We start from the raw sequence: 15,237 nt of genomic DNA, 5'->3' as shown, positions 1-15,237 counted from the left end.
GCCTGGCCCGGCCCGCTCCCCCAAGCACAGCCAGCGGTGCACGCGGCGGGCGGCCTTTATTAGCCGAGTTGAACCTCCCCCTAGTGCCCCCATCCTCACCTCACTAAGATCTGCAATCTCCTTCTGCACATCCTTGTTGGGAGCTCTCTGCACTTTCACTTTGGCATCCAGGTCAGACAGCAATTTCTTGAGGCTGTCTACTTTCCTGAGGGCCTAGCAGAATAAAATTCAAGTTATGTTTTGCAGAGAGAGTTACCAAGCTGACCTCTGCCCAGAACCATATGCTGCAGTTCCAGACACGGAGACTCCTTGCCATTCCCACACTCAACGGAGAGCACAGTACCAAGCCCGAATAAATTCTGACACTTACGCCCCCAAGAGGACTTTAGATCTGCAGCCTATCCTGCAAATCAATGTGAGCTCGCCCTGCAGCCACCTCTGGGATCCACCCTATGCCCTTCTGCCCCACTAACACGGCAGCTAGAGCTTAGACTCCTCCAGCTCTCTCCTCCCGCTATGTCATACACAGAGACTTCCAGCACAACCTTCACTGACAGCAACATCCTTTTCTGTGACTGGGCTGGTGGAGTTCAAGCCAGGAGTCCTTTACGTACTCATAACGATACCCTGTGGTGCCGAGTTATCGCAGTAGAAATACTGGCCAAAATTGACTGAAAGGAACCTCGGTAGAGGGTTACCATGTGTGTGTGCATGCTCCAGTGATTTCCTGCAGTGTACAGGTTTCACAGAAGATTATGTCCTGCCTCTCCCTTACCTTTCGAGCTTCAGCACTGGTGACTGCAACTATCCTCCAGATGCCTTTAGCAATTGCTTCTTCTGACACAATCACAGCATCCAGCTGCTTGCTGGGACTGGCAGGGTTGCATCTGTGGTCCCAAGGAGCCACAATAAGCCTCTTCCCGTAGTATCAGTATCATGAGGACTATTGTGTCAAGACCACCTGCCACAATGTGAGAAGGATGCCCTTCCCATGCTACCTGAGCTTTGTGTTGATTTGCAGGGCTTTGGCTAGCATCTTGGCACCGGTGTCTCCCATGGCATTGCCACTGATGTCCAGAGCAATGAGACTGGTGTTACTGCCCAGGGCACTGAGCAGGACATTGGTTCCCAGCTTGAGGCACGACTCAGCCGCAGACAGGGACTGGAGAGTCTGGAAGGGGGAAGAGGAGGGAGAGATGTGTCTGTCATGCCAAACTGGACAGCATCCTGGAGCGGAGTCTGCACAGAGCCCTGGGGTCATGGCAGTTGATGAGAAGCAGGACACAGGCAGGATGGCTGGGGCAAGTAAGGGCCCCTGGTGCAGCAGGCGGTACCTACACAGTCATCCTCTTGGGTAATCTGGACAACGCGGTGCAGGACATCCACCAGCCCATCTCTGCAGGAGAGGCAGATAGTTACACATGCATCCCAGCATCACTTCCCCCAGAACAGCAAGAACAGCTGGCAAAGTTCAATCCTTCTGCCTTTGCCCAAAACCACCACACATCTGTCAGCCTCCTTCCTGACTCCTACCTATGTTTCAAGAGGCTGTGACCTGTGTCTGTGACGCCTGCTCTCCAGCACAGACTGGGTCAGGAGCAGGTGACAGTCCCCCCATGAGTCCCTGGTATAGTAGAACAAGGAGGCCTCTGAGGGAAGACGAAGCAATTCCTTGCATTCCCAATTGGCCCAGGGCTCAGATGGAAAGAGAGAGAGAGAAGTGAGGCAGGTGCGTGGTGCTAGAGCAGCCACTGGCCTGAAGACAATGCCACAGGTTGCACTTACTTAGATTTGATGTTAAAGTTTTTTCCCAAAGAGACATGGCTAATGGACTTGCTTCTGCCAATGGACAGCACCAGCGTCACCGTATCAGAGTCAAAACCTGTGAGAGATGAGTGCAGCCATGAAACACCCAGTAGGATGCTCTGAGCAGTCTAGACCACAAAAGCTGGACCAAGGTGATTGTGTGGCCCACAAAAGGCAACTCACAGACCTGCCATACTGCCCCAGCAGGCTGGCAGAGGGGAATCCCAGGCAGACCCTGAACATCTTCATCCTCTTCATGGCTCTCCCACGGAGGGCAAAGACCTATTCATCTGCCCCTGAGAGGGCAGGTAAAACCAGGGGCTGAGAGGAGTCTCACCCAGCAAATAAATATCCCCTGTGAGAGCCTTGCGATTTGGAACTAGGGTGGCAAGGCTGTGCTGAGCTGCAGGGAGCACTTACGGGGCTACAGAGGAATTGCTTTCTGCTGCCTTCCCCCCTCAGCCCTGTCCCAGAATGCACCCAGACATCCTTCCTGTAGTTAGGGCCTGTACCCCCATTCTCATGACTAGAGCTTTCCCAGGAAAATTCAGCAAGCAAAGGTTATATCCTATCAACAGCAAAACACAGAGTATCCCCATACTCCCACTCTGGTGATCCCCAGAAACTGGGAAGGAGGTCAGCAGGACTCCAAGGGACTGGTGAACCCCAACGCCTACAGAGGAGGTCAGTGGGTTCCCAAGTGGCTAGAGTGTGGCTTATGGCCCTGCTGCTGCACATGTATCTGGGCAGGGACCTCTCACCCCATTACTCCACCGTCCCAGGGCAAGGGGCACCCAAGACCTACCAGGCAAAGCCCAAGACAACATAACTCCAAGAGGAGTTTTCTCCAGCCCACTACCACAGATTTGTCCTTGACTGCCTTTGCACACACGGAGTGATGGAGCTGTGGCCAGGGAAGGGCCCTCCCTGGCATCATCATCCTCCATGCAACCCCCATCCAACACAGCAGAGAAATCAGTGGCATGCCAATATGCTTTAAGAGTCCTTGATCTTTGCAAAAGGGGTACTGCATTGGCTGTGACCAATGTTTTAGGGGCATCTGTCTTTCCCTCTCCCTTTTTTAATTTTTAACTGGAGCACGATGGAGCAAACAATTGCTGTTATTAAATAAACTCTGCAAAGTCTGCGGTGCTGAGATATTAGCTGGAGGACTACTGGGCTGCATGCAGCTCTTAGGTGCTCACTATCCCTCCAGCACAGAGTTTCTATTTGGGGAAAAACAAAATAAAACTACATTTTGGAAAAGGTTGGCTAGAGATTTTTGGAAGGCAGCAAGTTTTTGGAGCATTTGTGAGTCAGGGAAGCCATGAGCTGATTTTGCACAAGTTTCTGAATGACTGCAGAACACGTCAGCTTTCCTAGGGTGATCCAGCTATAGAGGCACTGCATGATATACTGTGAGATCTTTGTGAGGCCAGTTTAAGATATTACAAGGACTTGCAGGTGGAATTAAAAAGGCTGTAGAACTGATGCTTGCAATAAGTAGGATTGCTCTCTCGCAACCCTGTGGCTTCAGAGGCTGTGGCAGGCTGAGGTCAGATGGGGCAGGGATCCTGTCAGGGACTGAAAGAGTTTCAGCTCAGACAAAGCTTTTAAACATCTTGGTTAATTTCAAAACCCAAGCTTGCAATGTTACATTACTTTGAATTAAGTGAACTGTAGAAGTTTGTGGCAAGAAAGATGTGAAATGAGAATTATACAGAGCCTGAGGAAAGAGAAGTCAGTAGCCAAATAAGTTATCCCGCATCCTGTGATGAAGATGCTATCCTTCAGCTGAGTCTTGATCGGGTCCATCCCATTCCCCAGCACAGATGGAGGAGGATTGCCCCTCTCTTAGTGATACTGGGGCACACATAAGCCCTGGCCACTGCTGGAAAAGAGCCTGCGTCCTGGTTACCTGCTCCACTTAAAGGAAAGCTACCTGGGGAGCTGAAGGCTCAGAGTACATGCCCTGCCACGGGGCTCTCAAAAGCTGCAGCTTTTGCATGGGCATCATCTCCTGTCATTCCTTGTGCCAAAGGACAGTCAAAGCAACTGAGGTGCAAATAACCCAGTCAGATCCCCCACAGAATCACAGAACCATTGGCTCTAGGTGACCCTGCTTGAGCAGGGAGGTTGGACCAGATGATCTCTAAAGGTCTCTTCCAACCTTACTGATTCTATGATTCTATGTAAGCTGATGAAGTGCAGGCTAGATGAGCAACCAATGAGGTTGGCCTTTGGCCTTCTTGGCCACAGGGACACATTGCTGGCTCATAGTCAACTTGTCATCTACCTCCACTCCCAGGTCCTTCTCTGCAGAGCTGCTTTCCAGTAGGTCAGCTCCCAGCTCATACTGGTGCCTAGGGTTATTTCTCCCTAGGCGCAGGACTCTGCACTTGCCCCTGCTGAACCTCAGGAGGTTCCTCCCTGCCCAGCTCTCCAGCCTGTCCAGGTCTCTCTGAAGGGCAGCACAGCCTTCAGGTGTATCAGCCACTCCTCCCAGCTCGGTATCATCAGCAAACTTGCTGAGGAGGCACTCTGTCCCTTCATCCAGGTCGTTGATGAGCAAGTTGAACAGGATGGGACCCAGTACTGAGCCCTGGGGGACGCCACTAGCCACAGGCCTCCAACTAGACTCTGTGTCACTAAGCACAACCCTCTGAGCTCTGCCATTCAGCCAGTTCTCAATCCACCTCACTGTCCACTCATCTAACCCACACTTCCTGAGCTTGCCTAGGAGGATGTTATGGGAGACAGTGTCAAAAGCCTTGCTCAAGTCAAGGTACACAATGTCCACTACTCTCCCCTCATTTACCCAGCCAGTCATTCCGTCATAGAAGGCTATCAGGTTGGTGAAGCAGGATTTCCCTTTGGTGAATCCATGCTGGCTACTCCTGATCACCTTCTTTTCCTCCATATGCTTACAGATGACATCCAGAATGAGCTGTTCCATCACCTTCCCAGGGATGGAGGTGAGTCTGACTGGCTTGTAGTTGCCTGGGTCCTCCATCTTGCCCTTCTTGAAGACTGGAGTGACAACGGCTTTCTTCCAGTCCTCAGGCACCTCTCCGGTTCTCCATGACTTTTCAAAGATGATGGAGAGAGGCCTGGCAACAATGTCAGCTAGCTCCCTTAGTACTCGTGGGTGCATGCCATCAGGGCCCATGGATTTGTGGATGTCAGGCTTGCCCAGAAGATCTCTAATCCTATCCTCCTCAACCAAAGAAAAATCTTCTTCTCCAGACTTTCTCCCTTATATCCAGGATCTACGATTCTTGAGGGCTGCCCTTAGCAGTGACGACTGAAGCAAAGAAGGCATTCAGTAACTCTGCCTTCTCTGCATCCTTCGTCACCAGGGCCCCCACCCCATTCAGCAGTGGGCCCACATTTTCCCTAGTCCTCCTCTTGTTACTGATGTATTTGAAGAAGCCCTTCCTGTTGTCATTAACATCCCTTGTCAGACTCAATTCCAGATGGACCTTAGCCTTCCTCACCGCATCTCTACATACACTGACTGCATTCCTAAAATTCTTCCAAGTAGCCTGTCCCCTCTTCCACATTCTGTGTACTTTCTCCTTCTGTCTGAATTTGGCCAAGAGCTCCTTGCTCATCCCTGCAGGTCTCCTGCCCTGTTTGCTGGACTTCTTACTCATACGGATGCACCGCTCTTGAGCTTGGAGGAAGTGATGTTTGAATACTAGCCAGCTCTCCTGGACCCCCCTTCCTTCTAAGGCCTTAATACATGAGATTCCTCCAAGTAGGTCTCTGAAGAGACCAAAGTCTGCTTTCCTGGATGAGATACACATGAGGACATTATGGGAGACAGTGTCAAAAGTTTTACTGAAGTCAAAGGAGACAACATCCACTGCTCTCCCTTCATCTGCCAGGCAGTCATTCCACCCGAGAAAGCTTTCAGGTTGCTTAAGCATGATTTCCCCCTTTGTGAATCCATGCTGACTACTCGTGATCACCTTCTAATCCTTTACAATGCTTGGAAGTAGTATTCAGGATTAGCTGCCGCAGCACCTTTCCAGAGATTGAGGCAAAGCTGACTGGCCAGAAGTTCCCTCCTTCTTGCCCTTTTTGAAGACTGGAGGGGCATTTGTTTTCTTCCAGTCCTCAGATACCTCTCCTGATCACCATGACCTTTCAAAGATGATTGAGAGTGGCCTTGCAATGATATCAGCCAGCTCCCTCAGCACTCATGGGTGCATCCTGTTAGGACCCATGGACTTGTGTATGTCCACATTTGGTGAGATACCCTGTGCCATGTGGCAAGGTTAGCTGGTAAGTCGAGGCAGGCTTGATCTCTCCAGAGTGTTTGAAGAAATATTGGAGAGACTGCACTTGACTCTCTGTAGGCTCAGCAGTGAGCACAGAAGGAGCCAATGCCACACAGGCCCAATACTGCCTTGGCTCCACCAAGTGTCCAGCTAACCTAGTCACCACTTTTGAAGCCCAGAACTGAACTCTTGTTACACATTTCCCCAATAATTTTGCCATTTAACTAACTGGTCCTGATGAAGTGCAGGAATTAGACTGCAATGGGTACATGGAAAATGAGTACTCATATATTTTTAACATGAGTCTGATGTTGCGTGGTTGAAATTACAAGAAGGCAGACCTGTACAGGGAAGAATGTCATGGACATGAGAGGTGAGGGCCACTGTTGCTGGCCAAAATTGGATGCAATGATGGAAAAGGTCTGGCGCATTAGGAGACTGCTGGATAGCAGGAAGGAGATCATTGTGGGGAAGAAGAGCACAAACAAGTCTTTCCTGTCTTGGGGAAGGCATGTAGATTTTGTTTTTAGGGTAGAAAGACAAAAATCTCAGTGAAGTGATAATTTGCCTCGGAGGAATCCACTCCAGGTGTTTGGGTACTCACATCCTTGTGGAACACTGGTATGACTTGGTTGTCCTTTTGTACTTTGTCCACTAAACCTTTAGCTTAGATGCTTGCATAGCCTGTACTGTTGTGGCTGCTGCTAATGAAAGACTAAGCACAGTCTAATTTTGTGTTAAGCAGCATGGTCAAAAGGTAGACAAGCATAGAAGGCGCGGCCCTAGTTCAAGGCGGGGGATTTCACAGCCTTCTGCTGAGACAAAGCTCTAGACACCAGGTGGGCACCAGAAAGTGGGTACACTTTGAGCCTAGTAGAGAGAGATGTGCAGTCATAGGCAGGCAAGGGCAACAGGTCAGCTATGGCTCAAGAGTGCAAAGAGTATCTCTGACAGCCTGATGTGACCCTGCTCAACTCTCCAAAGCTGCTCCATCTCCCCAGGATACTTCTACAAGCTTAGGAGATGCTGGGTCTAACTCAGCCTCTGCCGAACACCCTGAGGCAATTGTGCCCACAGGTGGAGGACATTGCACTCCCAGATAAGGAAAAATGACCTACCGTTATCAGACAAATCCAGGTCACTGATGGAATTGGCATCAGAGATGAGATCCTGCATGACTTCGGCCCCCGCTGACCTCAGCTTGAAATAAACAGAAACATGTCAGTATATGGGAAGGTGCCAAGCCCTGCAAATATAAGCCTGCTGTCAGGAAGGTCACCTCAGCCCCATGGTAGTTGGGGATGGATCTTCCCATATGGGAATGAGCACCTGCCTCCCCTGCCATGGCCTCTTCCCCTCAGGGATGCACACCCCTAGGGATACCCTAGGTACCCTGACTGGAGACTGTGCCTCTAGCGCTGCTGGGCTCATACAACTCACGGGTATTCACTATACACAGGCTGCTCCCTCACCTCACAGCTGCTGAGATCTAGGTGAAGGTCACTGATGTAACTGTTGTACGCCAGTCCTTGCAGCAAAGCCCTGGAAAAGTCACCAAAGCCATTGGCTAGAGCAGTGTGGGTGCCAGCCACCTTTTGTAGGGCACCCTCTGTGGGCTGCCGAGTGGGACAAGGAGGATAGGGAAAGGGTTGTTTGCCAGCATGCAGAGCTCTGTATTTTGCCACTCTTATCCAGCATCCTCATCTGTCCCCTCTAACTTCAAAGTCCTAAGCCATGTCCCACTGGACAAGACTCACCCATAATCTGCTCCCATTGGTAGGCCCAGAGCCTCTCCATCACCCTGCTGAGCCTCTACAGGGGTAACAGGGGTGGTCAGGCCCTGGAGCTGGACTCTGAGTGGCTGGATGTCTTGCCAGCATGCTGCTCCCATCTTACCTTACAACATCTGGAGGCAGCTTTGTACCTGCCAGTGAAACATGCCTGAGGGCACAGGCCTTGCTGAAAAATATCTTGATGGCAGGAGAGACATCTTTCACCCTCCTGAAGGGAAAAGCACAAAATAGCATCATCTTCTGTGCATGCCTATAGCTGGCACTGGCTGCCCACTGCCTCAGGAGATGCCGGGCAGTCACTGCCAACTGGGCCATGATGAGCCATGGCACAGATTCCCTCCCTTTCATGTGCTGGGCTTACTTGTGTGAGTACACATTTTTGGAAAGATCCAGATGGACAAGGCTGGTGCAGCACCCATGGGTCAGTGCTCCAAAGAGCTGCAGGAGGGAGTAAGTTGAGATAGGTCAAGGATCCAGCTAGCACCATGGCACCTCATGCATGCCAGATGAGAAGAGACAGTGTGGGAGACCCTAAGGTAGGAGGTCTGCCCATGCTGGGGCTGCCAGCTACCACCATTGCTCCCAGCTCTCTTCTTCCTCCTGCTGAAGCTGGTGTCTCCCAGCCCACCCAGGCCACGGGATGCAGAACAATGTATTGCTGAGCTGGCTGCCATCATACCCCTCTGACCCAACAAGTTTCCTGTTCCTGGGCCTATGCAGCCGCATGCCACATAGGATGCAAGTAGTGGGGCTGGGGACACCTGTTGGGGTGTGGCACAGCTTCTGGAGCTGGGCACTGATAACTATCTGGGGTCCCCCTGCTTGCGTACTCACAGTGTCTAAAGAGCAGTCAGTGCCAGACAGGCTGAGGTGAGAGAGTGAGTGGCACCAGCAGAGGAGGTTCTGCAAACTCTGTCAGGAGAGAGGATTCAGAAGCTCATCCAGGACCCCTGGTATCCACCTTGGGTACCCTCTGACTCCCTATTCCCCAAGAATCCCAGCCAATCTGGCCAACTTCCTTCCTTCTAACTAGGGAGCAGAAGTGAAGATGGTGATGAATCACACAGTGACCCACACTGCATGCATGGGCCATTCGGTCCCTGGGGTGTCTCCTTGCTCAAGATGCCATCTCCGATCCTCACGTGAGGATGGGGAGGTGTCTCCACAGCAGAGTCCCACAGCTGCTGTCAGATAGGCAGGAAGATGTCACAGCCATGGCTTTCCAGAGAGCCAAGCACCTCTGCGCAAATGCACCTGGGGATGCCAAGCAGCTTGGTTTCAGACCCTCCAGCAACAGCCACTTCTGAGTGCCTGGGCCACTACAACGCAGAGATCAGCCTCTGAATGAACCAAGGCAAGCCCTCTCAATTCTCTCCTAGAAGCAGCAAGGCCACCAGAGGAAGAGGTGCCCCCCATGTGTGCAGGAGACAGTCTATCCTACAATGTCAGAGCATTGACCCTTCTCAGCGCTCACACGAGTGTCATCCATGGCCAGGGTGCTGGGGTTCCAAGTGCCGTAGGGAAGAGCGGATGCCTTCGTTAGCTGCTAGGGCCTGGCATAATGTGTTCGTTCCTGCTTGAGGGTAGGCCAAAGAAACAGATGCCCACGGATCTTGGACAGAGTGCATCCCTGCACTGTGGAGAGCCATGGAGCAGAAGAAGGGGCAATTTCCTATGTCCAGGGCAGCAGGACATTGTGTTCTTGGACATATCCTGTGCATGGCATCCCTGGGGGACTGTTTCTTCTCCTCATCCCGTGCACCCAATTATGCTATGCCCAGCCAGGCTTTGCAACATCATTTTGGAGACATTTTATTTGCCGCCAGTGGTGAAGCTGCTTCTGGGCAGAGTGTGCCATTCTCCAAAATGCCTCATCAAGGGCACATGGCCCCCAGCCCACCCATGCCATCCCCTCTGGGAGATTCTTTGATGTCAGCCTGGCCCCGCTGAGCCATAAATGCTGTGGACAGAGTCAGTCTGACTGGCCTCCCCACTGGGACCTGAAGGGGGCGGGGGGAATATTGTCTCAGGGCTGTACCTTTAGCAGTGAGTGATGTCCTGGCCAAGTTGAGGCTCTGCAGGCCCTTGGCCTCTTCTCAAAATGCCGGCTGAAGGCAATTATCCCTGATGGAAGAGTAGAAAGCCCTGAGCAGCCGTGAGAGCGCAAATGGGGGTCTGGGTGCCTCCGCCACCCTTAAGTATTGTCCCTACCGTGCAGGCCAACAAGGACAGCTCTCTGAGCTGCTTGCTGCAGGCACGGCAACAGTGATGAGTGGCTTGGGCTGCCTTGCAAGTGCAGAAGGAGGCCATGGGTTGCTCCACGTGCTCGTCATCAGGCTACACAGGGAATTAGGGGTTGAGAATGGAGCCAGCCCCTTCCTGTTGCTTTCCCCATAGGCACTTACAGGCAGGGAACTGCCTTTGCCCAGCTGCCAATGGGATACAGAGTTGGGGAAAGAGATGAAGGGAAGGCAAGGACAGGAGAAAAATAACAGTTTGCATGAGCTTAAACACATCTGCTACTGTGAGGTGTGGGGTACCTCTGTCTTCCAGCTGGTTGCCAGCAAGATTGATGGTGTGCAGCACAGAGTCAGGATGTCTGCTGAGTGCCTGGGCCATCCTCTGAGCGAAGTCACTGCAGAAAGAAGGGCTATGTGTCTGACAAAGGTACAGGCACCATTGAGAGGCATGGCTGCCCACCTTGCAGCCATGTGGGGATGCAGCACTGGCTCCTACGAGGATGACAGGCTCCATCCAAAAGCAAAGCCTCACCAAGGCTGTGTCAGGTCTGCTGGCCTCCAGGCTGTGGGAAGGCTGCTGTTCAGTGGGCTCTCACCCTGCCCAAGCTATGTGGCATCAGCACCCCAGTTGCAGGGACATCCAGCTCTGGCATGGGAGTGAGCTGGCCTACGCTGCACTATGCATGCAATGTGAGCTGGGCAGGGCTGCTAAGATCCTGCTCAGCACCATGCCAGGGCTCTGCATCCTCCTGACAACACGGGCAGTCCAGCTCTGCTGTCTTCTACCCATGCAGGGCAGGCTGCAGGGCCTGTGTGTACTTTAACATTTCAGTGACCTTATTAGAGGAGCCCCACCAGTCCTAAACTGGGAATCCCTCTGACATCCTTAGATCCCTCAGCCACTTTAATGAAGGTGCAAGCCCTGCCTCCAGCACAAATCAGTGCTTCAGCACCTGTGAGGGAAAAGCATTCCCCCTCCTCCAGCCTCCAATTTACAAGGCAGGAGTTTGTCCTGTTAGATGCAGGTTGACATGGCTCAAATGCTTTACCTATGGATTCAAGTCTGACCAAAACTGTTACTGTTTTAACACTTTGAGGACATAATCAGCCAAATAGCTGGAGGAAAGATAGAGGAAGCTCCCTGTGCTGACCAGAAGAAATTATCTAGTGCTGTCCGGGATACATCAATATTACAGAATACCCTCAGAAAAGCAGTGTATTTCCTTACGATTTTAGCCCACTGTTTTCCAGCACCAGCTCCTCCAGTGTCACTGATTTGCTGAGCATATACAGGAGTTGCTCTGAAATCTCCAGGTTCTGCAGATAAAGAAAGCCTTTCTGAAAGCCCATCCATCTCCAGGAGACACAGCTCCACCAGGACCTGTGCCACATGATGGGCACTCACCAGTCTGAAGTCCTTGCAGTAGAGCTTTGTGAACCACAGATTGAAGGACAAGGCAGCAACACTCAGTGCCACGTGACAAGGACAAGGCAGTCAGGGGCCAGACTGAGGGTGGCTGCCTGACAAAGCAGCCAGTTGGGCCCCACTCATATGCACCCCTCCATGGAGCACAAGTACAACCGCCACAGGGTGCACAGCCACAACCACACAAGCATGCACAAACACAGTCTCCCGAGGGCACACGCACACAACTGCTTCCTGGTGCACTGCCACAACCACCCCGGGCTGCACAGGCACAGCCACCACAGGGTGCAAAAACAGTCACCCTGGAGCATGCAAGCACAACTGCCTCCTGGTGCGCAGACACAACAGCTTTGGTATACCAGCCACAGCTGCGCCAGGGTATACCTGCACAAATGGGCCCAGGGTGCACAAACACAGTGTTCACCAGAGCAGGACTGAGCAGTCAGGCTAAGGCATTTTTGGAGAAGGCCTGTGAGTTTAAAGCACCTCAAAAATAGAGCTCAGTTTTACTAGATTGTTCCCGTGAAAAGAAAATCAATCAAAAATTTGGATGTCCCCATCAGAATGTCCATTTTTGTTTAAAACTCATCTTCATTTAAGGAACAGTGCATGTTATGCTTGACTGAACAGGGAGTTTCTTTCTGACTTTCTGGTCCAAAGAAATATCCAAAAAATGTCCCCATTCAGGTGGACCAAACACCAAAATTTTCCCCAAAATGAAAAGCCCAAACCTTCTTACTATTTCCCAGTTGGTAGATGAGAGCCTGGCCAACTACCTTCTCTGACAGATAAGCCTTCACTCCTTCTTTCTAAGGTCACATCTCTGGATATGTCTATATCTATCTAAATATGTCTAAATAATAAGTATAGAGGGATTGGAGGCCCCTGCTGACGGGAAGAGCTGCTAGGGCAACCTGAACGTAAGGCTCAGGGCACAACCTGAAATCATAGCCTCATTACAAGGCCAAAACTCTGTAACAGCAACCTGGGGTGCTAGCAGGGCTGCAGTCTGGAGGGGAGACAGAGAATTGCAAATTTTTGCAGCTCTTAGCAGAGCTGGCTGCTTTGCATGAGGAAACACCTGACAGACACGAGCTGTGAAAGGCTAACAGTCTTCAGTTTTCACCTCCTTAGCTGGTTCTTAGGGTTATATAGATGTTAAAAACAGATAGGGAAGTCTCTCTGGCCTCTTGGGACAGTCACCCGGAGGGACAGAGGTGGCTCTCAGAGGGAATTCTCCTTCTAATTTGGAGGTTTCTCTGGGGAAACATCTGCCTGCAGCCAGCAGGACATAAACCTACCATCCTTGGAACACATGAAGAGATAAAAACCTCCAACAAGAGAACAGAAAAGCTCCTGCCATGGACAGCGAGGAAGGAGACAAGTGCTGGTGGGTGCAGGGCAGCATGGCCAAGGTGCTTGAGAAATGGTGTGCTCCAGGATGCACTTGGTGGGGCTGAATGACTCACCGGCTCTCCAAGTGGCTGAAATCCAGTAGGTTGAACTCCCTGCAGTCTTGGCTGTCGTAGATGTTGTCCACATCCTGCCAGACAGACAGATACTCAGACAGGGCTCAGTGCCAGCTCTGGGGAAGGGCTTCGACATCTGCTAGCATGCCTGGCAAGCTGTGCTGTCAACGGAAGGAGCTATATTTTGCCCAGAGGCTGATTCATGGGGGGCCCTCACCCAAAATCCATTTCCCATGGTTCTCAAGAGCCTAAACAGATGCTGGGAGCCTCATGCCTAAACCCAGAGCTGGAAACCTTCCTAGGGACAGAGGCAGACATGTCCCATACGGGTGCAACCCTATGTTGTAGTGGCTTCCTGACCACTTTCACAAGGATTGACCAGAAGAAGCCAATGAACCCCTTCTATGGTGGGGATGAGGGCCTGGAAAGATATGAATTACAGTCACCTGGTGTCCCACAGGAGGAGGGGGACAGCCTGTGCTGCTGTGGCTGTGTCCCAACATGGCCGGTTATGCTGTCACCAGCTCTTCTCTTTGGAGATACCCATCAGGACTATGGGTTTCCAAGGGCTTTTCTTATACATCAGCCTGGGAAGCTTCCTAATCCAAGGTAACTCATCCCTCTCTACATTTCATTCCACCACATCAAAAGAGAAGGGAGCACTCAAGCAGCGTAAAACTGTAGTTTCCATCCCTGGGATGCTCCCAGCCCTCTGGGATGTTCCTTGACCTTGGCATACTCCCAGCCCTGGGAGGTAGCTGGTGCCCAAGATGCTCCCAGCTCTCAGGATGCCTCTGCTGCCTGGAATGGCTGTGTGGCTGCAGAGTGGGGTGGAGGCACCAGCAAGCATCCCTCTGCCATGCCCGCCAAACAACCTGCTGTGATTATCTCCTTTCTACAGCGTGGGTCAGCTTACCCACTGTATCTCCTCACGAAAGGTAAAGCCATTGTAATCACATAAAGCAGCATAAGTCTCTGAAAACCCACCTGCAAAGAGAAGGCAGTATTTAGGGCACTGTGAGCAGACCTCCCCAAGGGAACACTGAGGAGACATTTAGGGTAGGCAGAAAGCAAAAAGTGGGAGGCAGAGGCCCTCCCTGCCCTCCTCAAAGGGGCTGCAGAGTCCTGCTCAGTCTACTGCCATCCTGAAAGGGAATGCACAACTCAGGGAGCTGAGGCAATAACTCTGCTCCCTTCACCTGATCCATGTAGGAAATCCTAGGTCCTTATTGCCTGTTCTCTCTCGGCATCCTTTTACTGAGAGGTTTTGTTTCCTTATAAACACAGTGCTTATGGCCATGGACTGTAAAACTAGGCACTGGGATGGCAGAGGTGGAGCTTGGCCTGCTCTGGAAACCATACCCGGGCCACATCAGCCTGCCTGGACATGGCATCTGGACTATATGCTGCTTTTCCCACATGTCTCCTGTATGCCTGGCCCCAACATACTGCATCTGCAAACATCACAGCTCCAACATCAGGCAGAAGCCCTCCCCTGCACATCACTGTGGCCTCCTCATTATGATTCCTTGTGCTCTTCCTAGTTTGTGGTGCTGGGGCACAGTCTGCTTTTCCAATGTGCCCACAGACATCTCAGCTCCAAACCTGTGCCACAACCCCACGATCCTAGAGATTGACCTAGAATCCAATTTCCATGCTGTAACAACCCCTCTTGCCCCTCAGAAATGTCAGGCAAATTGCATTGCTATGGTGGCAGCAGAGGTATGTCAGGGTTATGTTCATGTAGTTGTTTTTTTTTTTTTAGCAACTATCTTGCTTCCCAGTTTATGTTAGTCTAACTCTTCTCCCACTAAAACCCTTGGAGCTTTAAAGTTCCTACTCCAAAAAGCTAGAACCCAGGATTGGTGCTGCAGCAGTATCACATTAGGTAGATAAAACCCACTCTAGTTGCACACCCTCATGGGTAGACGCATCCGTGACTGTGCATCCTCACCATACAGCTATCCTGCTCCTTTCTGGGAAGCTGCAATCTCCCCAGCCTGCCAGATCGGCTCCTCACTCACACACCCTGCACCTCATTCCTACTCTGTGAGATGGGGTACGCTGGTGGAGAGTGCAGCCTGCCGGCAGGGCTCCTACAGACATAAGTCAGTGCAGGAGCTGCCTTGCCACCAGACGTGGGGGAGCCACAAATAGCCACTGACGATGACTGTGTGGATACTGGGTTGATCTCTGAGGTATTCCAACCCTCCTGCC

Source organism: Rhea pennata, chromosome 21 (assembly GCF_028389875.1).
Source record: "Rhea pennata isolate bPtePen1 chromosome 21, bPtePen1.pri, whole genome shotgun sequence".
In the NCBI taxonomy this organism is placed as follows: Eukaryota; Metazoa; Chordata; class Aves; order Rheiformes; family Rheidae; genus Rhea; species Rhea pennata.
The sequence above is the reverse complement of the archived record's forward strand: the minus strand, read 5'-3'. Positions refer to the sequence as shown.